General features: G+C 36.9%; 1 protein-coding gene across 1 annotated transcript in view; it reads left to right on the plus strand.

Annotated features, from left to right (window-relative positions):
* The first annotated feature begins 5,172 nt into the window (after positions 1-5,172).
* nexmifb (neurite extension and migration factor b) overlaps positions 5,173-14,554 on the plus strand; it is a 74,121-nt gene continuing 64,739 nt past the window's right edge. The window contains 1 exon segment of the mRNA XM_051128158.1: positions 5,173-5,543. The gene's annotated coding sequence lies outside the window, so the exon portion shown is untranslated.

A 14,554-nucleotide genomic window follows, 5' to 3' on the forward strand; every position in this document is an offset into this window, starting at 1 on the left:
AAAAAAGCAGCTAATTTATCTTGCTTATAATTTCATAAGCAGGTTCTTCTCGTCTGGTCAGTGATACACAAGCACAACTTCTCATAAATATTTTATTTGGAACAACAGAGATATTGTGTATAAAACAGATCTCTCTTTCCCCACCGCTGGTTTAAAGCAGACATTTCACTCATTTCATCAGTTGTGTAATGTGAATGGCCTGTCATTAACCTATGAGGAATTTCTTAGTCGTTTTCGCATTCTCATTAACCCTAAAGGATTTGCCAATGTTTTTGATGCCATACCAACAGGAGTTATTACACTTCTATCTTCTATATTTTACATTGTCTACTTTATATATATATAAGTGAGGTTGATACAGACTGTTCTTTTTCCATTACTCTGATTTATTATGGGGAAGGTTTTTATAACTATTTTTACATTTATAATGTAATAATAGCTATGTTTATAACTAAATTAATTTTTAAAGCAGAATCCAGTTTTGTATACTTGTTGACTGATTTACAGCACTATTTTGAGACTGTTTCTTATTTGCTCAATAAAAAAAAAGTCTTTAAATTGTTTAATAGGCGCAAGTCCTTCAATCTTTTCCTGTAATATTTTGATTTATTTTGTCTATATTTATACATCCGGTTTCATTTTGTTTTTTACCTTCTTGTGTTGTGATTGCACTTTCATTATTTATGTGGTGTTCTTAATGAAAACAGAATAAAACAAAAAATACTACAAGTGTAACTAGTCTAAACAAAGCAAAAGAATAATAGTGTGTACAATAAACCAATATAACTGAATAATATGAATATTAAATGATGAAAAATATTAATTTCTGTCAGTTATTTACTGACATATACACGTGTATACATGGTATCACAACTAAATGTGAAGCTAACCCTGAAAGCCAGTTAATTTACATCATTTGCTACAAACTTGATTTCCACCGACCTCTGTACAGACTTTACTACATATATGATGTTATGTAGGCTTACATTACAGATCAAAGTTTCTGCCATGTTCCAAACAGAAACACCACAACTCATTTGTCATCTAGAATTCAGTTTCCCACTTGTAAACGTGATTTAGCCCAGACAGTCGTGTTCAAAACTCGTTATTATGATATATCTGACTCCACTTGAGGAGCACAACATTTCTCTTTCGCAGACATCATCAGACTCTATTAGGGGAGGTGTAGTAGCACCCTGTATTTCATCTCCCCTAAATATCTCAACTCTGAACAATGAAAATTGAACTACATTACATGTTGATTTAGGCACTTTGCAGGATTTGTTTGTCTTTGTCTAGTTTGCTGATGGTAATTATCTAGTAAATGAAAGTTCAGGAAAAAAAATGACATTTGTAAATTGTTTGGGCCGAATCGTGTTCATTTGCAACTGTGTTTTACAACAAACTATGATGAAGAATAAGGTCCTTTCCATTTGTTATGGCACGTTTGGCAGCGTATCACACACAGCTCAAGTGGTTTAACTGTGGAAACATTTGTTAGTTGTGCTGGTTTGTTATAGAGGGCCAAATGAACCTTACCATCCACAGATGTCCGTATCTGTCATCGTGTGTGTGTGTGTGTGTGCTGCTTCCAGAGATCAGAGTTTAATGAGGACTATATTTCACTGTTTACCAGGATAATGTCCACACGTAGGCTGGGAATCACATAGTGGAAAAGGAGACAGCAGGAGGGCAACACTCACGCTAACCTCAGCTTTGAACACTCGCCGCAAATATACTGCTTTGCTCAACACTGCACATTGTATTTCACTGTTTTGTTTTTGAGCATACAATAGATTTTTCATCAGTTGTAGGTAATGATAAGGTAATGATATTTCACGATTCTGGATTCACGGACCATCAGCAAAAAAGGATGCAGAAATTAGTGAGTAGTTGTACTGCAGTTTTTGTTGCAAAGGAGTACCTGTGTGTGTCTATACGTGGAGCTTAGATTGATGGTCTTATTATTATTATTATTATTATTATTATTATTATGGACCAAAAAAAAAAAAAGAAAAAAAAAAAAACAGTCTTAAATAGCATGGGTATATTTGTAGCAATAGCCAACAATGCATAGTATGAGTATTGATTTTTCTTTTGTGCCAAAAATCATTTGGATATTAATTAAAGGGGTCATCGGATGCTAAGTTCCCTTTTTCCTTTTTCATGTTGTTTGAACATTAGTGTGTGTTGGCAGTGTATGTACACGTCTACCCTATAATGATAAAATCCATGCAGTGGATTTTAATTAATCTGTAAAAATAATATCCCCTTTTTCAAATCGAGCCGTTCCCAGATGCCTGTCGTTGTGGCGTCACACCCACAGAGGCCGCTCCCACCGTAGTTGATTGTTTGATTCTGATTTTTTTTTTTTTTTTTGCACCCTCAGATTCAAGATTTACAAATATTTTTCAATCATATTTCGGCCAAATGTACATCAATGGAAAGCTTATTTATTCTTTTATAAATCTCAATTTCAAAAAACTGACCCTTATGACTGGTTTTGTGATCCTGGGTCACATATTAATATTGATATTGTTGTAATAATATTTCACAATATTACTGTTTTTACAGCATTTAAAAAAAAATAAAATAAAATGTTGTTGGGGTTGTATCAATTATTGTTGCAACAATTAATCAATTATTAACCTCTGACCTCTCAGTATAACCGCAAATACGCAGTGCTGGGTAGTTGTTTACATGTAATCTGGATTACATAATCAGATTCTGATTTTGATTCTGTAATCAATTTTTTTATTGATAACAATATATTATTCACACATTAGCAATAAATTATTCAGAATTTATTGATCCTCCATTAATATTTCTTTTTCACTTTTTCAATGAAATCATTTCAATTTTAAGAATAATTTTCTCAGCATTTCAACATTGCGTCAATTACTGATGAACGCATTCATTTTTATTTGAATTATCACTCATGGAGTTTTTAGAACCTCAACATAATGTAATGTTTACTGCACTTCATGTTGGTAATAACAATGAACGGAATATATATATATATATATATATATATATATGAAGAGTTCAGATGCAAAACCAGCTAAAAGCTATCTCGGTCAAAAATGAGATAATGATACTGAGTGAATGCTCTCGACACATAGTATACATCAATCAAATACTTTTTCTTCAAACTCGCTAAAATACCAGCCTCAGCCCAATCAGAAGTACCGGTATTTACATAGAAACCTATACCTGAGCCTGAAAAAAATGCATTTTTTAAAGAAAGACGTCAGATGGATTTAGCTGGTTTTGCATCTGAACTCTTCATATATATATATATATATATATATATATATATATATAGTATTTTTATATCAATATTGTACAAAGTTATCCTATTTATAATAAACGACTTATGTCGAAAGTAATCTAAAAGTAATCTTAGTAATCTAAAAGTAATCAAAAAGTAGTCAGATTATATAACCTAAAATATGTTATGCAATGGATTACGTTACTAACTACACTTTTTGCCACGTAATTTAGAATAAGTAACGGACTACAGTTTGTAAGTAAAGTACAATGGGACTAAAGGCACCCCCTAAGACAAAATGTGCTTTTCACTGTGTATGAGTGCACGATTGCTGAAAAATAAATACGCAACAGATTTTGTGTGAAAATAAATGAAAATAAAGTTGTGTGTATATATATACAGGGGTTGGACAGTGAAACTGAAACACCTGGGTTTAGACCACAATTAGTATGCCGTTTGGCCTCCTTTTGCAGCCAATACAGCATTATTTCATCTTGGGAATGACAAATACAAGTCCTGCACAGTAGCCAGAAGGATTTTGAGCCATTCCTTTCGCAGAACAGTGGCCAGGTCACTATGTGATGTTGGTGTATGAAAACATTTCCTGACTCGCTCCTCCAAAACACCCCAAAGTGGCTCAATAATATTCAGATCTGGTGACTGTGCAGGCCATGGGAGATGTTTAACTTTACTTTCATGTTCATCAAATCACTCTTGTCACCAGTCTTGCTGTGTGTATTGGTGCATTATCATCCTAATACACGGCACCACCTTCAGGGTACAATGTTTGAGCTATTGGGTGCACATAGTCAACCTTCACACTCTGCTCTTATTGGTGGAATGTGCGATCAGTAAAGACTGGCCACCAGGCTGCATAAATATAGCCATGAAACCTCCAACACTATATTGGCCAGTGTTTCAGTTTCATTGTCCAACCCCTGCATATATATAATGTAGAAGTTCATAATTGTTCAAACCAATCACTTTAGCACTTTTTTCATCTTATTTTGAAAAATAATAATCCTTTTTTTTTAAATATATATACTGTCATTAAAACATATTTTAAAATACAGAAACAAGGTCATTTTAAAAAGTAAAGATTCTGAAAGCATTGAAGGAGATCTCATAGTAATTGAAAATAGATTTACAGTAGTAACAACAAATTATATTTTATTATATAATAAATATTGTGTGTTTAAATATGATGGTTTCGTTCTAAACATGGTGATTATTTGTAAGATGGACACGCAACATAATATTTGATATTCACCATCTGAATCTAACAATGTCAAGTCAACAAATAGAAAAGTAACCCTTTTGTTAATTATCATGTTAATTACTGTGCCTTTTATCCCCAACAGCAGGGGTGCTTTTTACCCCAAATACCATACTTTTACATATTCATTCATTATTTAAAAGGTGCTTTAATTATCTTCATTATTTTTTAGAACTGAAAATCATTAAGAAGACCTTTGTCTCAAGATATACTGAATGATTGTAGCGATTCTCATTTGCTACTTAAATTTACAGCATTTTTAAAGACGTCAAATATTAAATCAAGTAAGCACAAAATCAACCGATCAGACAAATTTGCACGTGTATCTTGAAAAGCGGATGTTTTGGCTTTTCTGCCATCTAGTGGTTTAAGGAAAATAATATCAAAGGCGATTTTTTTTAACCCCAGCACAGAGGATGCATAATTTGCATATTTGAGAAATATGAATTAGCAAATCCACAGCAGGGGTTCTGTTTAAACGCACTGTGTGTGTGGTTACGTTTGGTTTTGATGAAAGGGAGAAGCAAACTTTTTGGCCTTTTCACCTGTAGCACCTCCCCTTCGCGCACACGTCACGAGCCTCCGAGCACCGAGGGCGCGCGCATTCACTCTCACGAGCCGGAGAGACGCGCGAGGGGAGACTGCGCCCATCATCATCATCATCACACCGAGACCCAGCAGGCTGAACAATGGCAGCATCCAGCACCTGATTCACAGATGGAGACGTGCTGGAGCCGATGAGTGCTCTTCGGCGGAGATTTTAACACACGCTCCTGCTGTCATCAGGGATGGAGCGATAGAGGAGCGCGAATCAGCGGGCTCTTCTCCATCACTGACGGGAGGCGCGTCCACCTGCTCTCTGACTGGAGGCCCGGGATGCGCGAAAACATGCACAAGTGCCTCTGATAAGGGAAATTATTTGACCGGACGAGCCGTTTTGTGGCGAAGAGCTCTCGGCGTTAAGACGTAAACACTATCTGGCAGCATAAGGAATGGGTAAGTCATCGGACGCGCTGCTGTTCCGCGTGAGATACGGATGAAAACGCACCACTTTATCAATATGCATGCACTGCATGACTCTTCCAGTACAGTGCACGTTGATATTATGAGATAGGATGAGGAGGTGTAGTAATGTTACTTTTGGCTTCATCAAACCCTGCTCACTTCTGACACTTGCCTCAAAGCCAAGCGTTTTTGAGCATGCTTCTTAAAACCTATAGTGACTTACATACACAGCGTGTCTCAGTGACAGCCTCTCGGAACATCATGATCTCAAGAGCTGCTTACATAGATTTTTTTTTTGGTCACCATGGTATCAAAAAACTAGTGAGCACTGAGCAGCCTACCGTGACATCGTATGTGGACATCATGGTTTCCTACCTGGAGGGCTTTTTCGGAAGGCTTAGAGCGTTGCCTTCCTAGACAGCATTTTTTGGGCATCACATGGACTTTTAAGTGGACTGCTCGCTTAGACGTCATGTTTGGATATCATAGCTCGAAACTATAGCGAGCTGCCTATCTGGACAGCATTTTTGGCCATCAAAGGTGCTGTCTAGGTAGGTAACTTAAAATGTTCTATTGCCTTGTGCCAAAAAGTACTAAAATACATTCGAAATTCTTGTCACAGTACTGAAATGCAGGATTTGCGTTATTAACCTCAGGTTTCAATAACAATTTAATGTCTGACCAATTTTTGACTGATTTAGGAAGCATTTGCGGAGATGATGGTCTCAAAACCTGGTGATCACTCAACAGCCGTCCAGATTCGGTTTGGGAAAGGGGGTCAGTAGATTTGTAAAGACTGTAGGATGTGTCAAAGATGCATTTTTGCAGGGCCTGAAATCTGGTGTTAGCGCAGATTTGATCATCTGTGACGACTGTGTTTGTTTGTAGTCTTATAAAAGAACTGAATCACATTCCGATTGGATGCACTGGCAGTTTCGAGCACTCTGTCAGCCCAATCTGTGCCGCTCACTCACTGAGTCACAAGTCTATCAATGGGCTAGTGTTTTTCTTGCGTTCTTTTTTCCCAGTGTTTAGTCATAACGTCTGCTGGTCTTCTTCTCTGTGGTCTTCACAACAATGCCCTCAGAGATGATGGCTATGAGGATGAATGTTTTTTCGAGAGGACCAGATGGCATTGTGAAGTGTCTGAACCCCGAGCTAAAGTGAGAAACATATTTGTTAAAGTGAAATACTACAAGGTCTCAGCTGTAATGCATCCATTTATCTTTGTTTCCCCCCCATGTTTCATTTGTTCTCTATTATTCTTGATTCCATGACATTCCAGTTCTGCCGTCTGAATTCTGATTTATCCTTCGCTATGCAGCATTCCTTTAATTTCACTCATTATTTGCACTGTTTTTTTCTTTCATGCATCTCTTCATGAAACAGCCCGCTTGCATTGATTTGCGTCGCACTCCAAGCGTTGTTGTTGTAAGTGTATTGTTTTTGTGCGTTTAATTGAAAGACCTCGGCCTAAGGGATTTCTGAAAGCTACTTTACTACTAAGCTACTGCGGCAGAAAAAATCCCCACATTACAACAACAGTTTTGCTAAGCGATTATGTAGCTAGAACCTACCTTGATGAGTCACAGGAAACTGAGAATGTGTCAATTAGTGAGATCAAAGCTGATTAAGCGGCTATTATTTGGTCATTTTGAGATTATCAACATTAAATTGCATATGTGGCCATTCAATTAAAATTGTGTCAGTTCCAAAAACTACCAATCTGTTAGCCCAATTTCTGTTTTTAATGAAATTTGGCATGCATATTGTGCAAAATGCATGTGCATTTAAATGCAACCCATTTTTTTTGCATATCTTAGCTATCATGTTATCAGTTGCTCTCTCATCTGCTGGCCGTTAGAAAACCCAAATAGGCCCACCTGTCATTTCAACCATACACTTCCATAATTTGCATTGTCCACACTACATATACGATGTGTCATATCCTACCGCTGGGTCGTTGCGTGTTTCATTTTCAGCAGCTGTGGTTGTCTGTGTTTGAGTCATATATTGCAGCATGTCTTTCTGTCGGACCGCGGATAAGCTCAGCGAGGCAGACTGCTGCGGAGAGCCGGCGCTGTAATTAAACAGTGAGGTGAGGTCCATGGGAGATTGTTCAGCTTCTTGATTGCTTTTCATGGCCGGAGGGGGAGAGAGCTCAGGCTTCTCCTGAGGGACAGAGCCACATCGTCCTTTCATGCTTTTACAGACTTCCTGAGATCTCCACACACTGACAGCTCACGACACTCTGCTATCTGCTCACCTGAGGCTGGAGTTCATGAGCCAGTCGAGCGTTTCAGCTCTCCTGTGGATGATATCACACAGAAATGAACAATAATTAATGTTTTGCATGATAAAATGTGGTCCTTTTGATTAAATATATCATTTAATTGACAGAACTGAGATGTTAGCAATTCTTCTAGAATAGTTTTTGGTGTTAGCCATGCTTTTGTTGTGGTGTTGCAGTAGAGCGGCCTAACTGGACAGTATTTTGGGTCATTGTGGTCTGTTTGGGCATCATGATTTTAACTAGACGGGATTTTAAGGATTGTAGATTCAAGAGATGCCTTTCTAGACAGCATTTTTTGGCATTGTAGTATAAAATACCATGTGAGGTGTGATTTTTGTGTTAACAGGACTTTGGGGCATGATTTTCTCAAGAAACCTAGTCAGGTTCCTATTTAGACTGCATTGTCTGGCAGTGTAGTCGCAGAACCTGAGCTGCCAACATAGCATTTTTCGGCATCATTGTCATAAAATCTAGTGAGCTGTCTGCCTAGATGGCATTCTTGTTTGTTTCAAGACACAAAGTGTTAGTTCCCAATAAAATACATAAATACTTAATAAAAGGCATTCATTTTATACTAAGTAAAGTTCAAGCGGCATTAACATATTTACTGACATTTTGCTTGAGATTTACTGATATAAAAGTTGTAATTCAACTTTATTTGAAGTACTATTTGTGCACAATGCGCATTTCTTAATATTAAGCCTAAAATGGGTTTTATAGTCATTATTGATGAGGATTGCATGATCTTTAAATAAAATCAGTCTTTAAATGCAAAATATTTAAAGTGTACCTAAAGTATTTTTATTAAGTGCATAATATGTAAATGTATTTGTAGTGTACTTTGCATACAATAAATGTATTTTAAATACATTTTAGTATATTTATTTTTCACTAGGGATCATTCGTGCCTAATACTTGTATTGTCTTATGCCAAAAAGTAGATGAATGAAACAAATATACGTCATTATCATTTTCAAGAGAAACACGGAATACTAAAATACCTTTGAATCCCTTTGAGATGCATGTTTGGTAACAGTACTGAAATGCAGCATTACATTCTTTAGATTTCAAGAATAGTTTCATGCCTGACCATTAATGACTGTCCTTGACAGCATCATAGTCTCAAAACCTAGTGATCAGTAGTTTTGAGGAAACTATAGGAAATGTCAAAGATGCTTGAGCCAGGGTAAAATACCATGTGAGCTGCCTATTTAGACTGGATTTTTGGGCATCAATGTCTCAGAACCTAGTGAGGTGCCTACCTGGACAGCATTATTTGGTAGTTTAGCCTCAGAACTTGAGTTGCCAACATAGAAAGTATTTAGTCATGAAGTCTAGAGCTGCCTACCTAGATGGAATTCTTGTGCATGAAGGATTCATAATCAGATGAGCTGTATATGTAGATGTCGTTTTAAGGGCATCATGGTCTCAGAACATAAACAGCTGTTTGCCCAAACCACATGTTATCCTAGGTGTGTTTTGAATTTTAAGTAGTGCTCCTATGGTGTCCTCTAGAGGTTTTTAGCCATGTTCTAATAGTATTGTTGGTGCCGTTACAGTGTAAGCAAAACCTGCTTCCTCCTTCTGGCACACAGCACATTTTTCTACTCATTCTTGGCACACGCGAAAGTGCAGGTCTTTGTTTCCCTCACATTTAAAAGCATATGAAAATGCCATGTGCATGGAACACACTGTATCTGGTTTAACTATACTATAATGTACAGAACACCCTCGTCTTTTTTGTCTGATGTGATAATTTAGTGTGGAAGTACACATCTGAATAAGCAGAGCTGTTCGGCTCAAGTAGCTCTTGATGGAGCCGCTTTTTTTCCCCTGTGTGAATGGTGTGGTGGTTTTACGCTACATGTAAATTGCTGGGCTGTAGTGGCTGTGGTCAAGAGCTCTTTGATGAAATCATATTCCAGCCATGTGCGACTCTGAGGGTTGTCAACAGTGTGCTGATTCACATAGAGATGACTGCAGGTGCAACGCGACGCTTGATTTCATCAAAACAGGAGGCGAAATCCCGACTGTCTAAAAGTGAATGGTATTCTCCACATGAAATATCGTTGTAATTGCACTTTTGTAGAGATTCAAACAAACAATTGTCCAAAGACAAGCTCAGTGGCTGCTCTGCAATTTCTGAAAATGACACCAACTGATGTTTAGCTGGTCAAACAATTTTTTTGTAGTTTCTTTGTTCTAATATTTTATATATATTTCTAACATGACCAGAGCGCTTTTATTCATGTTAAGCCACCAAAACAAAATGCAATTAAACAATAGCAAATAGCCAGTAGGAGCTCTTTATGGCTGATACATTTTCTCCATTCAAGCACAATTGTGGAAAATTAATTTTGGACTTGTTTTGTAGGTAGTGCATTCATTCAGTTTTCCCCTATTAATAGTTATATCTTTAAAGAGTGCAATAAGTATCAAAAAGTATTTTGGAAAAAGAGTTTTTTCAATATTCTATTCAAGAACAAGGGCAGATTCTCCATAAGTAAAGTCTTACTTTCATGCAGTTCCTTGAACAATGCTATGTTTTTACCTTAAGTACCTATACTATAGTACATTATTTGTAAACTAATACATTTTGATGTTCACATCACATAACCTGCTCCATATGTATGGCTTTTCTGACGTAGGAAACTTGCTTGGTAGCGCACCCGGTACACTTGTGATGTGAGGTGCTTTTGTTTAAAAATATTGTTTGGGTTTAGGATTGTGTTTTATGTTATTTTCCGTACCAACATAACAGAAACACTGCAATACATGCCTGTAACAGCATAAAAACATGGCAACGGTCGTGTATCGGATGCACATTTTAGCACCACTCACCAGAGATTTCACTTGGAAACTGGCGTGGAACATACAAGAAGCATTGTAATATCTTGCAGAAATGTCACAGGTATGTTTTTGTGAGCCTTGGGTTGGTACACTGATTATAGCGGTACTTACGGAAACAGATACAAATTTCACTGTATATTGGTAGGAGTGTTGGATGCCGTCAGAAAACATTACAAATAATGCGTAACATATAGAGGCTTTGCAGAAAGCGTTCCTGCTTTATCTTAGAGGTTTTAATTGTGTGCTCGGTGGCGTTTTCATTACCCAACCCCCCATCAACAGTGGCCTGCAGTGACACTAGAGTCTTTGTGTCTCTGTGCTCTTAGGCTGCCGGCTCTGGTTTCAGGATCTGCCGCTGGAGCACAGGAGCGGGTCACAGAGGCCGTCTTTAAACACCAACAAATGAGCAGCAAAAAATGAGTCACAATGTTTCATGCTCGTCTCTTTCATCCTATTTTTCAAAGGTTGACATAATGGTGTAATGGTTAAAGATCTGGGCTGTTAACTCAAGGGTACTAGGATCAAATCCCTGTAGGGTCAATTTATGAAGCTAAGAAGTTAGATTTCATATATCGTTAGGTGTCAAGCAAAAAGAATAAATGGGAAATATTGTTGGTTTGGGTAGATTTTCGATGCATTTTAAAGTATAATTAGTGGAAGACCAAAAACAATCAAAACCTTTACTCATGAAAGTATACAGATCTGAAAGAGACAAATTCTCATTAGACCTTTTAATGTTGCTGCATTATCAGGACAGTGCTATTATGACTTGTTTAAAATTATTGTTATAATCAAAATTATTACATGTGGGGGCTGTCACTAATGATTATTAATCTGTTGATTATTCTGACAATTATTTTTTGTAGTAATAAAAACAGACCTAAGTGAACAATAGCCTTTAAAATTACATACTATTACATACTTACTATATTATATTACTACTATTATATATGCATTACTTACTAATGCATATATAATAGCAACAAGGCAATAATAATTAGTTCAAAAAACTATCAAAAGTAAGTAATCATGTGGTTTTATTGAACAAAACTGTTGAAATACATAATGTATTATAAACAAAAGAGACACCATACGTTATGCATTATAACAAATGACTACAGAGGGTGCCGACAGCCTCATGATTGTTTTTACACTTTATTGTGCGATCTAATCCTTGTTTAAAACTTACTAAATAACATTTAGTTCAAATGTCCACTTACTCTTTAATATTTGGCCATTTCTTTGCAACAGAAATGCTACAGCTTAACCATAATTTCTTGAATATGCGGACATCAAAACGTGAGGGTTTGATCTTTTATTTTGAAATTGCAATGCACAATTATCATATTGAGAAAGATATTGATGTACCACCTGTGTTTGCATAGGTTTATAAATTATTTGCTTTACAAATCTGATGAAATGGTACATGTTGCGTTCCCAGATGAACGTTATAATAAAACCCAAACTCAACAATATGCAGAGATGTAGTTTAAGATGCTTAAACCTGCATTTCATTGTGCATATTTAATTGAATCGTAGTATTTGTGAATTCACAATAGCATTATGCTTTATTATGATTTTAAAATGGGTGCAATATATCATGCAACCTTATAATGCGTTTTATACATTCTCGTCAGTGAAATGCGCCACTTCCAGTATTTTGCCGGTTACTCAGTACGGCCAAAAAGCAATCGAGGATTTTTTTTTAATTAAGTACTGGAATTGAATTGAGGAAAAGTGACTACAGTTACAAGCAATCTAGGGTGATCATATTTAATTTTCAAAAAAGAGGACGGGATGCAGCTGGGGGAGTGACCATATCCCAAATTAAAACTCAAAATGTCATTTCCATACTTAAACTACATACTTCACCATTATGCAGATTGATCATAAACAGCTAAAAGGCTTCCTACCACAGTGGCCTTCTTTCACAAAACTTACACAGTATCTACCAGTTTTATGACAGGTAGACTGCAAAATGTTTTAACACAAGCATTGTAGTAGCAATTTAGGCAATATTTCAAACCTTTAACCCACAGGAGAAAATCAACCTGCCGCAACAGTTTAAAAGCAGCCCAATTTCGTGGAAAAAAACAGTTTTGGATTTGGCAACCCTACATCCAACATGAGCTGCATCCAAAGCGATTTAAATGCTCTGCATATTGGTAGTGACTCCCTGATGCATTAAAAATATATTCAATATTAGAATATTTGCGGGAGCGGGATTAAGAAAACAGTCCCGGACAAGCTTTGATACAAAATGAATGATGACTGTAGAGGGTAAAAGATTTTTTAAGTCCAAAAAGAGAACATAATGCACTCTCAAAAAAAAGGTAAAAAAGCTGTCACCGGGCGTTACTCTGTCAAAAAGTACTAATATGTATCATTAGGTCCTTGTATGTAGTCTCTAGCTATTAGAGAGTACATATGCATCTTTTAGGTGTAAAAAGAACATTGTATATTCTTGGTATCATTTAATTACAGTATAATATTGCACTGTGGAGCAGTAGGAACGCATTTTAGTGTTTAAAGTGGTGTGGTTGTCAGATGATAAGCTTTAAACTCCTTTATTCTCAGAGAGGTTGGCAGTGTCATGTTTTGAAAGTCCTTTGACAAATAATCGTTCCTCAAATGATTTCAATAGTTCAGAACAGAGAATTATAAAGGATGTTTGGATTTCTATGAGGTTGAAGCCTATATCATTTGAAACTCTTTCAACACTAGGCACATGCTTTGTACAACACAGTATTACATTTTTATCACAGCTGCCAATGCCAGTTGCACTGAGAAAAGTTCGTACTGTCTGGGAAACTGTACACGTAAGGAAATTACCCAAGAAATATGAACAATTGCATTGCATTATTTTGTATACAGGCAGTTTTTTTTTCTGGCGTATATTTGAAATGAGCCACTAAAACATGTGATTTGGTTCCTCATATTTGCTGGTTTAATGTAAAGTATGTTCCAGGAATCTGGAGAAAACAGTGCATTCATTTCAGACTCTGATTGCACTGTATAGCGTCATATCTCCCAGTCCTACAGTCAACCTTTCCTGTAAACTGTGTCTCATCTCTCAGTGTAGGCAGCAAGACTTTCACCTGTTTGTAGACTCATTCTTGGCCAGGAAGCTTCAGCCAGCTGGCAGACAGGGCTGTCATCAGCATGCGGTGGCACGCTGGGACCTGTCAAGGGTTTGTTTCTCCACCTCACTGGCGCAACATCACCGGACTCGAGACATTTCAAACACAGCACCGGATCCAAACAGGCTTTTCTGAGGAAGGAAAACTCCTTTTTATTCATTATTAATCCACATATCTGCTCCAACGCCTTCAGCGATGCCAATTAATTTTCTATTAAAGTCCAAATTTGCTTAATTTCTTCATTTGTAGAGCACACTCTTTCATTGATGAATCAGTAGGAAGTCAAATCAGTAGACGTGGCGTATTTAATCATAATTGTATTAATAACACCACTCTCAATTCTTGTTCCTCGTAGTTAGTCTGACTCACGCATTAACCCGAGTTCATTGCACACCGGCTGATTCAGGAGCGCTAACGGTGACAACAGTTCTGTCTGAAACCCTAGTGAGCCGCCTACCTAGACAGCATTTTTAGGCATCTTGCAAGTCGAGAGAAAGGGTGAATAAAGCTACATGCTCAATTTAGTACTCAAAAAAAAAATTCAAAAACTCACATTTTACAGTGCTGTGCTTGTGCGCTATTTAGTTCTTGTGTTTATCAGAGCATTGCTTTGTTAGCTTAGCAACATGCTGTTGTTAAACTCTATTGATCACATATGAGTAGAATTGGCCGGTATAACAGCACATGCTGTTCCATGTAAACAGTGCTGCAGATGGGTG

This window comes from Labeo rohita, chromosome 14, assembly GCF_022985175.1.
Source record: "Labeo rohita strain BAU-BD-2019 chromosome 14, IGBB_LRoh.1.0, whole genome shotgun sequence".
Taxonomy (NCBI): Eukaryota; Metazoa; Chordata; class Actinopteri; order Cypriniformes; family Cyprinidae; genus Labeo; species Labeo rohita.